At 40.5% G+C, this 17,493-nt stretch overlaps 1 protein-coding gene across 6 annotated transcripts in view; it reads left to right on the top strand.

The window, feature by feature from the left end:
• sox6 (SRY-box transcription factor 6) overlaps window positions 1-17,493 on the top strand; it is a 130,036-nt gene that overhangs the window by 1,393 nt on the left and 111,150 nt on the right. For 4 of the 6 annotated variants that reach the window (XM_079339335.1, XM_079339338.1, XM_079339339.1 and 1 more), the window contains exon 1: window positions 689-1,102. The exons of the other annotated variants lie outside the window; for them this stretch is intronic. The gene's annotated coding sequence lies outside the window, so the exon portion shown is untranslated. Of the gene's footprint in view, window positions 1-688; window positions 1,103-17,493 lie in introns of those variants that run through there. 6 annotated transcript variants of the gene reach the window in all.

A 17,493-nucleotide genomic window follows, 5' to 3' on the forward strand; every position in this document is an offset into this window, starting at 1 on the left:
AACCTTTGCCTAACTTTGTGGGATAATAATCTGTCAAAATGAGTGTTTAGTGTCAATCTAAAGCATCAGAGGTGCAGGGTGTTAACCCCTGTCTATCAAATGTTCATACGTGAAAAAACCAAAACAATTTGTTAAATTATAAATCCAAATTTATTTTTGAGATCAAACAATTAGACAAAAACAACAACAAAGGCTCAAGCAAGCTTATGTACAATTAAAGTGCGTTTTTCAATTTATGAAACCGAAAGCTTTTATAGCACACAAGTCTGAACTTGTCCTTTAGCAACATGTCTTTGCCTCACAGATTTCTCTCACCTCTATGATGATTTGAGCGTATTTTCTTCTATTCAAACGGGGATTTTAATACTGTTACACAAAAGTTGAATGGGTCAGCGCGTAATTTGGCTTCAAATGAAAAAGGAGCCTATAGCTCATTTACAAAGGGGAAAAGTCAACGTTACAACTCTACAGTCGCGGTGCCTATGAGTGATGTTCATTTTGGGCTTATTAAAATGACTAAAATACGGACAGTTACAACCATCTTCCCTGACTCTACCTTTACTTCACCACAAATCTCTCTCTCCCTCTCTCTCTCTCTCTCTCTCTCTCTCTCTCTCTCTCACTCACTCTCTCTCGCATCTCTTGTCTGGGAGGAGGATGGGGGGGGGGGGGGGGGGGTAGTCCTGCCTCTTTGCCTTCCTCAGATCAATGCCCTGGCCACTCACTTTCTGATGTTGCACGACGGGAAATGCTTTGAATACTTGCGACATGGCTGCGCACATTGATTGCCAAGATTGACAGCGGCTCTACCCATCGTATTCTCTTGTCAGAGTGAGATAGAAAGAGAGAGAGAGGGAGAGAAAGAGAGAGAGGGAGAGATAAAGAAGAGATAGGCGAACAACAAAAGGTACTTGTAGTTTTGGACAGCTGAAGTTCACAGACAGCAAACGGGATCCCCTCATATGGCCCCGTGTGCGCACACTTAAGTTTTCGCTCAACAGATAGCTCAGTGATCGTTTTCTACCAAACGCAGTGTAGTGTAAAAGTCTTTACGCACGGGAAAGGACGCAGGCATATTACCTCCACGGCTCAGATCCTCAAGGTAAACAACACGTTAACTGTACTTTACGACATGCTTGTCTTGATATTTTCCTCTGCTGCTCTTCTCTCTTCTGATTCTTAAAAGTCGAGCGCGCTGTCACTGAAATGTTCTGGGACAGCGCGCGCACTTTGCTTTGCAACCATTTGAAAAGTTCTCTGTCTTTAGATTACAATGGTGGGAGCATTTCGTATATGGGAGAATGGTTGACAAACTTTTCAGCTGCGATTATTTGATGCGTCGCTTTTACCAAAACAAGCCGGAGTGCACGCGAGACGAGCGATAGGCGCGGAGCTGGCTCTCGGATTGCCCACAGAACTGCCTCTATCCGCGCGAAATTCAACATTAAACCTCACCAGACCTAAAGTCTGCACCATTGTAAAAGCCTTGTTTGAAGTTTTAAATCTTCTTATTTTGACATTTGTTTATCTCAGCAGCGTCAAGCCGTGCGAGCGGATACAGGCTACTTTGTTGAAATGCAGCCTGATGATCATTACAGACCGTTGTAACCGAGAGCAGTTTGGTTAAACATCACCAATTAGAGGTGATTATTATTTACAGCTTAACTTTAAAAGGCTGAACGCACTTTAGGGTTTGTGTTTACATGTTCCGTAACTTCCTCGGGCTTGTGGCAGTTTCTCTCATGTCCACACAGCGGTACTATTCATTGTCCCTGACGCGCGTGCAGTGAGGTTTGCTCGCTGTGTGTGTGAGTGTGTGTGTGTGTGCGAGTGTCAGTGTGTGTGTGTGTGTGTGTGTGTGTGTGTGTGTGTGTGTGGTGCTAAACAAGTTGATAAGAAGCTTTCGTTCAGTCTCATTACAACTTAATACATACACAATGACTTCTCACGTGTTTAGTCTAATTGTCTAACGTTAGAGACCCCCAGTTTCTGGACGCCGTGTAGCCTGGGAAATGTCTCTTCCTTAACTTTCTGGAGAGGTCAGGGGAATTGACTTCTAAAGAATGCATAAGCCATAAATTAAATTCAACAATCGCGAGGCTTGTCCATTTAGAGAAGATGTACTTGAACAGACAGTTTTCCATTTAAGCCGAAGGCTCTGAAGCTCGGCGCTCCCGGACACAGCACACTGAGGATCTCTTGTCAAAAGTGAAAATTTGCTTCAGAAGCTTTCTTTGTTGTCATTCCTTTATATAATAAAAATAATAATCTGGCCTTTACATGGTAGAGATATGTTGGTATATTTCTAGAGCTTAAATAGGCGTTTAAAATGTTTCCAAATATCTTTAAACGTGTACTTTCTACGTTAGTATGTATTTTTTTTGCATCAACTCAAATACTTTTTCAGGTGCGTCATTAATACGAATAAGTGATAAATTGACTGAGTTGGAAAATGACAGTGTATTGCCAGAGATGACCTTTCATTTTCAGATGTTTAAAAAATAAAATAGAGAGACTGCTAGTCGTGATAACATTTACAGATAGGAAAAGCTGAAACGTTTTTGTTTTCAAACATAATTTTTGTTTTGATCATTTTCTGCTATGACCAAACGCTGAGCACGTGCGTTTTGTATTACAAAAATAACACACCTGTAGATAATTTAAGAAAGTATAATTTTCTGTCTTGGTCCTTTTTTAAAAAAACGTCTCAAACAATGACACATTGTTCAGTGATTATCCTCAGTGGAACAGAGAAAGTGTTTGGAGAAAAGTTTTTTTTAAATCCTCGTACTATTTTGTCCTGGACAGTTGCTCGTCGTGCAGCTGTGTACGCAGGTCTCCTCATAAGGTAAGACGGTTCTGAAGACCAAATGCGAGTCTAAATGGCACATTTATAATTAGACTGCCCATTCAGCACATTGTCCTGGTGTCTATACAGGGACTCTCGGCTCTGTCTGTGTTACAGTTTGTGTGCCGGCTGCTGCAGCTCAGCGTGACGCTCCCAAAAAGCGCGAGAGGGGAAAGAGTGAGAAGCGGCGTTTGAGCGCTTTGATGCCTCACAGCCGCCGCTCTTGGCTCTTATTTAACATATCTCACTTCTTTATGTGCACACAAACTAGCGGTGTCTGAATTCACCACCTACTTCCTTTATACACTTCTCTTATTATTATTTAATAAATGTAGAAATGTTATCATGACTCTCTAAAATCATTTATGCCATTTGAAGACATTGCTGTGGACAGACAAGCTCTTAGTTCACCTTAATTACAACTGATTTAAAGATTGATTAAAAAAACATGACTTTCAGTTTATAAGTAAGCCTAACTTCTGGGCAATGATATCTTTTATAAGTAGCCTACTGGCTTTTTAAATTGTTTGTATTTTTAAGACAAAAACGTGCATGTGCATCTCGAGCTGGTTTCAGCTTTTTGCATGACAGAGAAATGCAGCTTTTCCCACCTGAACTCAGGGTAAGATAGAGACTTGCTCACTCTGACTTGCCAGTATGTTGAAAGATTTTAGGACTTTCATTTTGGCATGAAGGGAGAAGCCACCTGGCTTGTCTAAACACACCCTGCACTCTGTCCAAGTCCAATGTATCCCGTGTTGCAGGAGAGTCTCTGCAATTATTTCATTCTTATACACTTTTGTGATACACAAATTGTTTACACCAAGTTCTATCCATCTATACCATCTAAATGTATCTGTATAGCTTTTTTTTTGTTGTTGCTCCATCTAAATGTAGAATGGTTCAAACTGAACTCTTGTGCCAGCAATTAGTGAGATCAAAGAAAAGGCAGGAGAGAAAGAGGACGAGAGAGGAGGGGAGGGAGACTGAAGGGAGTAGTGATCTAGAGAGAAACCTGCCTCATATGAAATTGTTAGAATATTTTTTATATAACGTACTTTTATATTGATTATTGTTTTTGCTTTAAGTTGAATCCAGAAGAATCCTTAAGGTCAATCTGGTCTTAAATAGTTTTTTTTTTTTTTTTTTTAATCTAGGAACACGACTGACTTTATCGAAAACAAAATACAAAAATGTCTTCAACATTGCTTAGCTCGTTTATTAATTGACACAGATATAATGCAGGTTTGTGTGGGTTTTATAGTCCCAGTGTTCTGCTTTCAGTTTTACACAGCACAAATGTCTGACAGAATTCTTACAAAATTCCAAAGAAATTATTTTACATTTGGTGAATGAAAAATAAAACATTCTTCTATTGACTTAATCATGTTCAATGGGATGATAAATGATATGATTACCATTTGCAGATACCATACGGCAGCACTAATAATACGGTAAATATGTTTCAAACAGTCTGAAAAATATTTGAGATAGATGAAAAGGCTGCGTTTCTCGCTCTCTGGTCCTCGGTATCTTTAATTCTCATTAAACTTTAATTGCGTGTGTGTATGTGATGGAGAATGAGAGTGCTCTTAAATTCCCTGGAATGTGTGCATGCAGGAGTGACACTTTTCATCTTCCTGATATTTGGCAGAGAATGTCTTTACTCCTTGCACAGATAGCCACAACAGTTGATTTAGATATCGAGACGTCAAAATCCAAAAAGCCCCCTGCCTCTCCCCAGGTGTCACCTAAGGCCATGGGAGACTTTAAACAGCGCACTCTTTCAGTGCATACTGTGTTTTGCAGAAAGACGACTACTTGTTCAAAGTGAAAGGATGTTGCTGCTGGATTGCGAGCTGGATAGAGTGGAGCGAGAGAATGAGGAGGGTCAGCTGAAGGGGAGGGTGGGGGGAGGGGGGGTTACTAGTCTCCCAGTCTTTGTGGTTTTGGAGGGAGCTGATAATAAACAAGGAGGTAAACAACAGCAGGCCTAGTAAAGGTGGAGGAGAGGGACAGCAGATGTTGTGACATCTGTCTATCTAAGTGTTATCTAATGTGCTGCAGGATATCTCCACAACGATCACAACCAAAAGTGCCAAAATATTTTTTAATTTCTCCCCTTTTAAGAAGCCTGATCTGTCATGATGCTAAGTTTTCTTTCCCGGAATGTGTCATTATGTATTGCGTAGCTTTTTGTAAGAGAAATGCATGCATGTGAAGAGAAGTGGCCCTCTGTTCACACAAGTAGCTTTTGGTAGTGTACTGCCTGTGTGGATATTGTCTGTTGTGACACAATGCAAATGCCTTCTGTTTGGACGATGTGGATTAGTGTTTCTACTTAAGGACATTGTGTCTTTTTTTAGTTTGCACCTTTTTTTCTTCTTAAGTAGATCAGCAATGGTGATGAAAATCATTCAGTTCGTACAGAGCAGACCAAGAGGTATCATCTTCTAAAAAAATCCACATTTCACATGAAAAGCGAAGAAAGTGATGCCAGACCAATTAATAGAAGAAGGTTTTGTACAGCATGAGAGCAAAAGAGCAACTCCTATTAACGAAAGCTTTTACTTTTTAAGTTTCACCCAGCTTTTTTAAATGTTTTTACCACCATCCAACTAAGAGGGTATTCATTGAATGCAGGTTTCTCTAATATGAAAGATTTAACTGCAGTGTGTTATTTTTTTTAATTCAGAGTCACACAGAGCACCTACGTGTGCCAACACTGACTGAACATCGGCTGTTTTTTACTGCTCTTTTACATCTCCGTGTCCCTCTGGCTGCTGTAAGTGAACAGTATTGCTGACATTAAAGGATTACAGATGAAAAAAAAAAAAAAATCTAAATATGTGTATCTTCACAGGAACTGCATAATTGCACAAGTAACCTAAGTGGCCCATTTTGATCTGTATCATTCACTCTCCCACTGAAAATGTTTTTCTTAAAATAATTGGACATTTTCTTTTAGTCCATAGTATAGTTGTGCATAATTAACTTTGATTTAAAAAAGCAACACTCCCAGTGTCTGTTGATTTATTTTTTTAAGAATCACACATTAATATGTAGAGTTAATTGAAAGGGGCCTTGGTGGCCGTATGTTTCTGACACAGGTCTGAGACTGTAATCAGGTGCAGGAATTAGTCGGCCTCATTGTTTTTTATGACTCACATGAAGATTTGTACTGTGGCTGTGAAGATGCTTGCGTTTATTTCCATATCAAAGAGGCACACAGTGCAGTCGGGCAGTAATTAAAATGTGCTGGATTTTGGAGTCCTCACACACACACACACACACACATACGCACGCACGCTCTTTCCCTCACATGGGGAAACAGAAACAGAGCATAAGTGTATTAGAACGGACACACATATGCTCACTTTCCATACACATACACACACATACACAAACACTGCATGTGGACCAAGGCTGAGGACTGTCAGGTTGTGTGAAAAGAGTGCAGGTGGTGGAAACTGAATTTTAAACGAACACTCAAGTCGTTCTGTTTTCCTTTTAGAGACACTTGCTTGCAGAATCCAAAGCTTTATTTGTGTGTGTGTGTGTGTGTGGCAACCATTTTGTTAGCCACAGTTTGTGAGGGCTGTTTATTAATTATTTTTTTCACTTTGACTCAGTAACAGCTTTTACTGACTGCAGTCAAAGTAACCTTTAATTAAAGTCACAGAAAATGAAGCCTATTTAAAAATGTGTTAACGTTTCATAGATAGATTGATTTACAGTCTTTATACATGTGTATAAATGACCTTGCTACAGAATGTCGGGATTAATTAAAAAACGGAGAAAGAAAGGGAAGCTGTGATCTTTTTCCCAGAGTGATTTCTGTTCTGCTAGAATTGGAGAAGCTCTGAAGACTTGAGATTGAGTCTTGTGAGTGAACAAGGGAAAAGAGATTAGTGTAATGTGGGCTTTTGCACTGCTTACACACAAAAGAGTCACAACAAGGCTTTTTTTCTTGTGATCCCCCCATTGTGTTTGGATCAAGTCTATTCGGGTGAGCCACTGCCTTGGAAGACATTTGACAGTGAGTCCTATTTTTATGGGGCTCATTGTCGAATGTTTCCCAAAATGTCAACAAGGAGAACAGTGACAAGTAGCGTGTTGCTGTAAAATTAAAGATTTTGACATTGGGCACACACTTAATATGAACTCCTTGTGTGTTATGGATAACAAAACACATGAATTATTAAGAATTATTCATATTGTAATCATTCACCCATTGTGATGAACATATAATCCTTCTGCTTACATAGAGTTTATGTTCTCATTAGCAGTAGTTACCTTTGTTCAGGTCTCCACTGTCTGTAAAAGCTTCGCTTTTCACAACTTAACCAGTCGGAGGATGCCGATGTTGAAAACCAGTTATGATTCTGACAGCCTGATCTCTTTTGAGATGTGAAAATGCTCCATTGCTTGTGCAAATTAACAAATATACCCAGGTCCTTCACTGCGCAGTGCAGTCCTAAGAATGCTGGGAGCCTGATTGATTTAAGATCAGATTGGAAAGTTTGTTTCTGTGTGCATATTGTAGATAGCGCCTCTGTGCATATGTGGATACTCTTGATAAATATGTGATTTCAACATGATAATATGCCACTGAAGCGACAGGGCCTCAATGAGCAATAAGATCTTATGTGAATTTGTCACTTTGATCATTGTTGAGATCTATGTATTTCACATGTGAAGTCAGATTTTAGATCAGATTGAAACAATTGCTTCTTTTTTTTTTTTAAACGTCAGACAAATAAAAACACATTTTCTTCGTTTGCCAACGAATTTGACACACAATTTTGTGCGTGCGCTCTCGAATGGAAACAAACACAGCTCATCAACCACTTCATCATGGAGCAGCTACTGTCACATCTACAACAGGCGAGGACATTGTGGAAAGAGAGAACGTATTAGGCCAGAAATCGGATTCCCAACAGTTTTTCCTTTGGAAAAATGCTGATGTTCGATGCCAAAAATAAATCAGAGTGACAAAGAGCGAGGGTGGGGGGGATCGATGGAAAGGATCTTGCGGCTCAAGTTTTGATGAAGTTAACCATTGCGTATCCCCCAGCCCAGGCCTTTTGTTTCCTTTCTGAAAAATGTCTTTTTACACCGACTTGGACAGGCTACAAGACTTTACCCTTAATGTACATTATGAGAAAATGGATTCAGCAGACCTGACCACAAGCTTTCACTTGGACTCTGTCTGTCTTTGTTAGCCTTCTCTCTCTCTCTCTCTCTCTCTCTCTCTCTCTCTCTCTCTCTGAATACAGGGAGGAGGTGTTCAGACCATATTGGTGAAAAGATGAGCCAAAACCAAATGTTCTGAGACACTGTGGAAGACTCTGCACAAAGAATAACTTTGGCGTTAATGTTCCTAATGTCCCTTCTGATGAGGCGTTAGTCGAGTAAACTCTGCCCATTCTGGTCCTTTCACCTGACCTGCACATGTTAAATTTTCATGGTGGTTGAGAATACTTGTACTTATTGGGTGGGAGTATACTGTATGTATTGGCATCAAAGCTTTGGGTGACCTTTCCACTTTTAATTGCTTACAAAGGGAAGTTGTCTTCATTCAAAAAAAAAAAAAATACGTTGGAGATGGATTTTTTTATGCAGAAGTAACAACTGTTGAAAACAATTTGCCAAGTCTAAAACAATTCTTAAGAAACCTCGAATGGTTTAGCCGCTAGAGTAAGAAAAGCCCCAAAAGGCAGACTAAGGACTCAGAGAATAAAGTCAAAGAAAGTTTGTCTCTGATAATCACTTTCTTGAATGGGGCTGAAAGAGAGAAATCGGCTGAAATGATAGAGAAAGCTTGTGGTCTGGTGCAAGCACTAAATTTCCCATGAGCCTCTTTGACCATCCAAGGGGATAGCCACTCTGGCACACGCCAGCCGCCCACATACAACGCGCACACACACGCACGCACACACACACACACACACACACACACACACACACACACACACACACACACACACACACACACACACACACACACACACACACTCACACACACACACACACACACACACACACACAGTGTTTATTCTGCCAGGGAGTTACGTTGTTGAAATCTTTGGGAGGAGGTTTGATTGACAGGTGGTGGGTGTGGACTAAACTGAAGAGGGGAAGAGTACGAGAGGTGGTGTCCTGAGGAACAGGCACACTCCTTTCTTATACTTTACACTACATTCTTTAAGATTGATAAAATCTTTGCTGAGTACAGTGAAATGATAAGTATTAAGAACCAAAATCACAGATCCTTAGCTTATAATCGGAACGTTTCATGACTACAATTATAGAGACCAAACCAATATACACAAATGACTTCAAAACCCTCCAGCCTACGCTGTATTTTCATATGCAACTAATTTGCAACAGCGATTTACGTTTGCTGTCAAAGCTTGTTCGCAGAGTTCGGTTCATTCACCGCAGTGGAGTCAGAGTGAAGAGTGGGGGTGGATTGCTAGGCACATGACTTCTTGGGGTGTTTCTCTCATCCTAGTCGATGTTTTGAATATTTACCATGCTGTGATGTTTCTGCAAACCTTGACAAAGTGTTTAAATTCCCAAACCATAACCATAATCTCCTAACCATAACCACAGTGTTTCCTTAACTCCAACCAAGTGCTTTGAACTGCCGAAACGTACAAAAATGCGATTATGCTTTAGTTGTCAGGAGTGGATGAATGAATATTGACAGACTCTTGACACTGCTATTTTTAAGTAATAAACAACTGAAAATACCCCCTAAGAGGCATTTTATTTGATGTCAATTCATGTTCTTTATTGCAAATGAGATGAACATAAACTGCAGAGGATGCTCATGCAGCAGGACTGAGGTCGAGTTTTTGTGTTAGCGAGGAGAAAGGCTTTATGTCCTTGGTTAGGGGTGGGGTTGAGGGAAAAAAAAACTGGGGAGGTACAATGTTCCTCCTCATCCTCAGCAAAGCTAAATTTATTGGTCACCATCTGCAGGGTGGAGGAGTTTGGGTTGTGGCCAGGCCAAAGAAAGGCTTCTAATTAAACAGTCATCATTATCAACCTGTGGTCAGTGATCATCATCCCCAACACTGGTTCCCCCAAGATGAACATGGAACCATTGAGGCTTTCCATGAAGCCAATCTTGGACTGAATTGGAGCAGAAGAGGAGAACAGAAGAGAAAAGTGCTAGCAGAACATTTTTTTTTATCTTCTCTTGGCAGAACAGGCAGTGTTGCGGCCCCGTGCCATACCCACTCAGGTTTAAACAATTACCAGACATCAGAAAACCCAGTCGAGCTTCAGTGCTGGCACTACTGTCGCTCTTTTGACTGCCATACTTCAGGACACGGCTTCAGACATGGCCAAGTGTCTCATGTAAGCAGAGCTTTCGATAATTTCAATTAGTGTAAGAGGGTGTAGCCTGCAGTATCTGTATCGCTGCTGCCTAAGGAACTCTCCTTTGAGGGTGACAGCCCCTTAATTCACTATTTCTTGGTTTGATGTGTGAGTGACACAGAGGCGCTCCAAGAGGCTGGCAAAATGGTTTATTAGGACCTAATTAGAGCCATGTGATTAAAGGGGAAGTGACTGTGATTAGGAGACCTGCAGATGATGTGCAAACATGGATGAATATTCAAAGGAGTAAGAGCATAGTACATATTAGCTTGTGGGTGTTTGCTTTCATAGAATGTGTGAGCATTTGAGAGTCCAGGCTGCCTCGGAGAAGGCATATTTTGATATCATCTTGACAACATCTCTACAGGCAAAGGGCTTTAAAATGTTTAGCTTAAAGACAGAAACATGAACATGCAATTTAAAACTTTACAACTGGGAAAATATGTGCACCGTTAGAAATCTAATAGTTTTGAAAATGGAAAAGCAGTTGTTGCGCTGACAATATTAACAAAGAATGAAGAAGACCTGTTTGATGCCTTTGTCTTAATAGTTTTAGTCCGGCATGGAAGAGTTATGCTGAGGACTTTCACAGCCAATTGAACATGAAACCTTGAGGAATGTTCTGCAGAGCCAGGTTTGCCTCGCGAAGCTTAGGGCACTTGCAAAGAATCACACATTCTTGTGAACTTCAGAGTAAGTGCTGTTTAATCAAAGAGATAAATGGTCCTATTATTGTAAGTCTCCGTCAATAGAGAGATTAACATTGGGCTTGCCTCACAAACTTCTGATTTTTTCAGATATGTGATAGCTCTCACTATTAGAAATCATTTATGGGAGTGTTCTGAGGGCAGGAGATTGTCAGCAGGTCCCTGCGATTTTTTACAATTTCACAACTGACTTCCTCCTTAAAATGACACAGGCTTACCTGCCTATTACTCCCTTTGATTTCTACAGTACATGCCTCTGCGCTCTGAGAGGTATTCATAATAAGCTTAGACTTCACTGGCTTCATTGCTAAAGGGTGCTTATCTCTTGGCTATTCAACAGAAAGAAGGGTAATATTTTTCCAATTTCAACATTTTACTGGCAGGCCACATTTTGTCCAAACCCACAAGAGCAGGCATGCGGACACATGGATATATGGACACATACATGCACGACATATGCACATGTACACACACGCGCACACACCTCGGCTCTTCTTTGAAGAAAAAAACAAACTATTTTGCCCTTTAAAATTTGAAATGCACAACTGAGGATTTTGTTTGGGCTAGATAGAAGTCCCATATTTCTGCACATTTATTTTGAATCACTCAACATTTTAACATACATTTCTAAAGCTTTTGGGAACTCGTCATTTTTATTTAACGTTGTGCACGGCTCATTCAATTTAAACCCTGATTAGTGTTTTTCTTTTATTACGTAGATCATACTTAGCTCGCAGCACTCACTGCACGTTCAGACAGGGAATTTAATCTATGTACATTTTCATTTTGTCCCAATGGAATGTTCAGAGCACACTTTAAACTCTTTAAAATGTAGACTCACATGAAATGTAAGATGTACTTGAGCGTTGGTGGACGTGGAGGGCTTTTTCTCTTTTGCTTGGAGCAATGTCATTTTTTCTTGTAGAATAATGAGAAGCATGTGCAGGGAAAGTGAAAACAACATCTTTCATGTGACCCACCTGTCGTTCTTTCAGCACAGTTAAACCGAACTCATGCTACTATTGTCTTGACAGCCACACTGAAGGGCCTCTTCCTCCTGGTCTTCTCCAGACTCCTCGTCTTTATTATGATTATTCTTTACAAGCTTCTAATAGTAGCAAACAGAAGCCATCTAAACACGTTAAGGCAAAAGCTAAACCTTAATGACTAACAGAATTTAAATACACATAATCTGTAGGTGCAAAGTGTTTGTTTGAACTCCATATTTCTCCAACAGTTTACAAAGTGCAGTGTTGGTTTGTACCATGAGTCTAAGTGCTCCACAGCACTGCATGTTGCCCCAGCCTGCTGGCTTTCTCAGTTTTACCACTGCTTGTGCCATGCTGTAATGGGCTCCCAAGACATGATGGGAATAAAATAACTGCTTGACAGTGTTTTTCTTACCCCCCCCCCCCCATCCCCCTCCCCCACACCCCCCATTCTCCATAAATGTGAAATGTGCCCAGAAACATGGGATATATTGTATGGTGTAGGTTGTGATGTCAGTTGTTATTGCTGGATGTGGGAACCAGTAAATTTTGGATTATTTTCCACAATCTGCTGTGCAGAGTGCATTATGTCACAAAGGCCACATTGTAGCTGGTTGGGTGTAGAGAGCAGTGTTGTCTCTCTCTCTCTCTCTCTCTCTCTCTCTCTCTCTCTCTCTCTCCTCTCTCTCTCTCTCTCTCTCTCTTGTTCTGTGCATTGCTGGGCCACCTTCTGTGCCTCCAGTCCAGACTGCAGCTCTGCTTTGCCCACTTTTCTTTTCTTGTGCAGTGATCAATTGACAATAAGCCCATAGGGTACTTTGCAGAATGGGCTGGCTATGAATATCCAGATTTCTTTTTTTTCTTGTGCAATTTGATCAATTACATAATGTTAATGTCATTAACATTATGTTTAGCTCATGCATTTGAAGATAGAGTTAGTTGAAGTGTTTTTTTGTGATCCAAAGCTTTAATGATCAATTAATTAAGGTTTGATAAATTAATGATTCCCATTTCAGTACAATTGGGACGCAGACACTGCTTTTGTTCATTTAAGTAAATACTAAAAGAGCCTGCTGTTTTCTTGCTAATTAAATTTGCCACTAACATATGCTGGCAGGAACCTCTTACCTTGTTTGACTTATTTATTGCCTGACTGTGGAGGTAATTTGACCTTTCATTTCAAAGGCTCTTTTTTTTTAATCCAGAAAAGGAGTGTTAAACTCAATTATACCAGTGATCAGTGGCTCAAACACTACATTTGTTTCCTCTGGGGGGACAATCCAAGTACACGTCCCTGCTCTCAGCTCCTGGTCTCATACTCCTGGCCCTTCCACCCCCACAGGGCAACAAGGGGGGGAGAGGTAAAGTAGTAGGAGGGTGAAATGGGGATGGGGCGGGTGGGAGACATGAGTGAGATGAGAAAGGGAGAATGGAGAAAGAGAGAGAGGAAAGTGCCCCACAGTTCCTGCCATGTCACTGGAGATTTGTGTCCTCCTTTTAAATCATTTCCCTCTTAAGAAGATTAAGAAGGCTGAAATATTCTCAAACTGATCATTTTCCCTCCCCCTAAATGAACTCATTTGCATTTGCAAACGCTGCTATTAATTATGGATTTAAAAAAAAAAGACAAATGACCTATGCAACTGTAAATAAAAAGAAAAAATGGAGGTTATAATGTTAATTGTTAAAATGGCTGTTCAGGGGCCAGTGAAGCCAAAGCAAAGCATATGCTCTTATCAGTATTAGAATAACAGCGAGGCCAAATACTGCACAGTTCATGCAGTCTTTTTTTTTTTTTTTAATTAAATGAGCTGGAAAGATCTGTCATTCTGCTTCTCAGGTAAACCAACTTCATTCTTTTGGTTTCCATGAAAATAAAACCATTAATATGCTATTTTTGAAGAGCATTTAGAGAATCATGCTCGAGTGTGTTCTTACACTGTAGAGTATTGAAATACATGAGCGGGAGTGAGGGAGTTAAGAGAGATTTTCCAACATGAAATATGATTGTTGAACTGCCGTCCTTCCCAGTTTTTAGAAACTTATGACCCATTTTTGAGTCTCTTTACACTGTGCCATACTACAGAGAGCTGAGTTTCAGCTGCACTGTGCTGACCACCCTGCTAAAATGTTTTTTTTTTGGGTTTTTTTGTCAACTTAAGCTTGCCTTTGCAAATCAAAAAATGCACACCAGTAATAGGAGTCATTGGTGGAAAAAGGCCACTATCAAATACTGCATCTCTGCCTGCTTCTTTTTGAAACAAGGCAAACACTGAATAATTTGTGGACACCAATGCCTTGCAGTAACCTGATCATTTATGGATCAGTTGTTTCCTTTCTGGTTTAATTCACCATGTGATTGATTTTCAGTGCAAATACTGTTGGAAAATATCCACGCTAAACCGTGCCTGAAATAGGGGATCATTTGAATACAGATGCTTACGGCTTCGGCCTTGTCACGGGAAACCACTCGCAGCCAGGAGACAATTGCAGGTTGATTATGTTGCTTCTGACAGAAGTTGCAACTCCTTTGTATGAGGCAGCGATATTTGCATCTAAATGCTTATTGTAGACATCTAAACAGCATAAAGACTGATTGTAAATGCCAGCTGTTGGGTTGTAATCGGGAATAAAAAGAAGAATTTCAATAAGGAAAATTGGATGGAAATGAGGAATTTATTTTCAAACAGTGGAGATGAAATCAATAAGGAAATGGCAACGTTTGTTGTGCTAGTTGTATTTGTCATTTTTTTTATTGAGCATGTTTGTTCAATCACATATGAATCTATTTACAGTTAGCTACTGTATGATGTATTTTAACTGGTGGGTTTATATTCAGATAAATTCTGTCTCATTCTTTTGTTACTGCTGCAGGATTTGTGTGGTACGGCTGCAGCGCAGGTGTTAGAGCTTTTGGAAATTGCTATTGGATAATTTAATATTCTAATACAACTACTAAAATACAATCTACCCTTGGTTTTGTGTTTAGAGGGGTTTGAGGTGGTTGGAGCATGCCATTCCATCCTTTGTAATGCTGCTGTGAGAATGCATGTGTTTGTATGTACACTATGTGCAGTTTTACAGTATATGTGGGTGTACACTTGTGTGTCTGCTTGGTGCCCAAAGCAGAGTGATGCCCCTGCTGATTCTGCTCCTCTAGCTCTTTGTCCTGCTGCACTCAGTGTGTCTGCCTCCTCAGGAGACTGGCAGCCTTCTCTAGTGTGTCTCCACAAAGGCCTCAGCTTCCTTTGAGGTGTTAAAAACTTCCATTTATGCATCTCCCTGGACAAAAAAAAAAGCACCAAGCCCATTTGAGTCCAGTAGCAACACAGGCAGACATTGTGGCCACGCTTCTCGAGCACTCATTTCACAGATTCTAAAACCAGTATGTGGTGAACAGGATTTGAGGGGCTAAAGTGCCCCATGAGGGCCAGGCGATAAGAGGGGAGAAACGCCACCACGCAGTAAACTAGAAGATGGGTCCAGGAAAATAAACACATTACCTGGGAGAAAGGAGATGTTGTTTTCATGCCCCTGCCCCCAACATAACACAAATAGGACACAACCAACACTAAGGAGAAAAGAAAAGGAGAAAGGAAAAAAAAAGTGTATTTCTTAGAAGTTAGGAAAAGAGAAAGACAAGCCTATTTTGTGCAGTAGGCAGAGGGTATTAAAGCAAATTGATAGGTTGCACATCTTCCAGTTCAGGGATACTGAGTATCAGCCATCAAGGAGGAAATACATTGTATTTACATTCACCCTCAGTCCATCGGCTTGTAAAGAGAGTTTATTCTCGTTCTTTGACTCCGAGCAAACGGCAGATAATGTATTTGCCATGCAGCACGCAAACGCTTTGTTCAGCCGTAGCACTGTACAGTATCTTTATCAGCCCAGTGCTTAAACAACTTCTGAGTAGGATAGCTACTCGTCAATGGTAGATTTTTTTTTCAACTGCCTTGACACTTTAGTGCGTTACTTTTTCACTCAAAACAAAGACAGCTCAACAGAGGTGACGCTCTGGTAGTCATTCCTGACACATCGGTGCGAGACATTTTGTGAGTGTCTCTCGTCTGCAGCAGTTCAGTGTCAGGACAGATTCAGCCCGAGACACAAAAAACGGGCTGTTTGAGAGAGACAGAGGGGGAAGATAAAAAGAGGAGAAAAGAGCGTTGCAAAGCTGTGACAGTTAACGGTGTACTGGAGCATGAAGCAGCTGTTTGCACGTGATTGACCTGTTTCCTACACCAAATAATTCAATGATATGGTGGATCTCCTGTAGAAGTACAGCTTGTTCGTCCAAAGACAGCACTGGACTTATTTTTTCATGCACGGTTGTCAGAAGTTAATCCCACATGTAGGTATTGGGTAAAATAAGGTTAACAACGACTCCACGAATACCACATCCTTTAAATGACCTCTTTACCTAATTCTACCTGAATATTAAAAGTTGGACCAGCATTCCTTGCTGAGACGATTACTCTGTGCATGGAAGCTGTCAATTCATATTTCACACATGAACCCACTGCAGAAGGGGTGGACTTTATGGAGCTGGATATTTAACAGACAATCACATGTGTTCGATTACTAAATCAGACATTTCGTGCTGGAATGCCCTGCTTCTGCCTATTTCCCTATTTCCCCTGGGACCACTGTTACATTCCAAAGTCCCTCATGCAGTCCCCGGCCTGACTGCCTAACTGTGTGGCTGCTGCTTCTGCAGAGATAACCACACAGCACCCAGGTGGGGAGCAGCCTGCTGATGGCATAGATTACCTCTGTTGTCAAAATAACTCACTCGGCAGAATTCCTACTTTAGCATGTTTGGACACAGGAGAGGGTGAGGATTTGGGATGGAGGATTGGAAGGTTTTTTTTTTTTTCTTTTACATGTTGCATATCTGGATGAATTCCAAACAGAAGTTGAAGTACAAGTTTTAGCTTGCCTATGCATACACACTCAAAACTACATAAGGTTAAATGTACATTAAGATCAGACACGTACAAAACACCAACATACTTCGTAGTTTTGATGCAATTAAGAGTGCATGAAATATAAAACCTGTATTTTGCTCAGAGCAGCAGTGTAGTGGTTTGTTCCCCCTCTGCTGTATACAGTTGTGGCGATGTTGTGTATTGACACTGAGCGACCATCACATGATGGTTGAAAAACGCAACTCTCTGTTATGGTCAGTGGAAATTAAATTAAGCATAGCCCACACCGAACAAGAGCACATGTCAGGAATTTTAAGGTTCAGCAGATTTGAGAGTGAATCATCCCAAGGTTTCTCCGGAAGGAACACGGTTAGTATGATGTGAAAAATAAAGATACTCAAACGGTTTTTATAGGACTTTTACCAACCTTGTATTTTACCCACTTCAATCAATTCTCTTGACTCTCGTACTGTTCTCAGACAAAGTGTAAAAAAGAAGTGTGAATGAAAACAGTAATTGGGATTTTTTTTTTTTTTTAACATGTTACCAGAACTATTACATTTTTGAGATACATCCTGGATGTTCCATCAAGTTCAGGACAGATTAACTGCAGTTACTTTATCTTT

Source organism: Symphodus melops (genome assembly GCF_947650265.1).
Source record: "Symphodus melops genome assembly, chromosome: 3".
Lineage (NCBI taxonomy): Eukaryota > Metazoa > Chordata > Actinopteri > Labriformes > Labridae > Symphodus > Symphodus melops.